This window comes from Microtus ochrogaster, unplaced genomic scaffold, assembly GCF_000317375.1.
Source record: "Microtus ochrogaster isolate Prairie Vole_2 unplaced genomic scaffold, MicOch1.0 UNK117, whole genome shotgun sequence".
NCBI classification, from domain to species: domain Eukaryota; kingdom Metazoa; phylum Chordata; class Mammalia; order Rodentia; family Cricetidae; genus Microtus; species Microtus ochrogaster.
The window spans coordinates 903686-904610 of NW_004949215.1; positions in this window are offsets into that span (position 1 = coordinate 903686).

Sequence of the window (925 nt, forward strand, 5' to 3'; positions counted from 1 at the left end):
TTTGTCAAAAATCAGGTGTTCATAGGTGTATGGATTAATATCAGTATCTTTGATTTGAATCCATTGGTCCACCTCTTTGTTTTTATGCCAATATCAAGTTGTTTTCATTACTGTAGCTCCATAATAGAACTTGATGTCAGGGATGGTGATGTATCAAGAAGCTCCTTTATTATACAGGATTGTTTTGACTATTCTGGGTTTTATTCCATATGAAGTTGAGTACTGTTTTTCTGAGGTCTGTGAAGAACTGTGTTGGATTTTGAAGGGGTTGCACTGAATCTCTAGATTTCTTTTTATAGAGTTGTCACTTTTGCTATGTTGATCCTGCCTATTCAAGAGCATGGGAGATCTTTCCATTTTCTGATATTTTCCTCAATTTTTTTCTTCAAAGACATAAAGTTCTTGCTGTATAGCACTTTCACTTCTTTTGTTAGTGTTACCACAAGATATTTTATATTATCTGTGCCTATTTTGAAGGGTGATGTTTCTCTGATTTCTTTCTCAGCTTCTTTATCATTTGTATATAGGAGGGCTACTGTTTTTTTTTTTTTGAGTTCATCTTTCAATCTGCCACATTATTGAAGGTGATTATCAGTTGTAGAATTTTTGGAGTCACTTAAGTATAATATCATATCACCTGCAAATAGTGAAAATTTGACTTCTTCCTTTTCAATTTGTATCCTTTTGATCCCCTTTTGTTGTCTTATTGCCCTAGCTAGAACTGTGAGTACTATGATAAATATATATGGAGAGAGTGGACAGCCTTGTCTTGTTCCTGATTTTAGTAGAACTGCTTTGATTTTTCTCTCCATATAATTTGATGTTGGCTTTTGGCTTCCAGTATATTGCTTTTATTCTGTTTAGATACATTCCTTATATCCTTGATGTCTCCAACACCTTTATCATAAAGGCATACTGGTTTTGG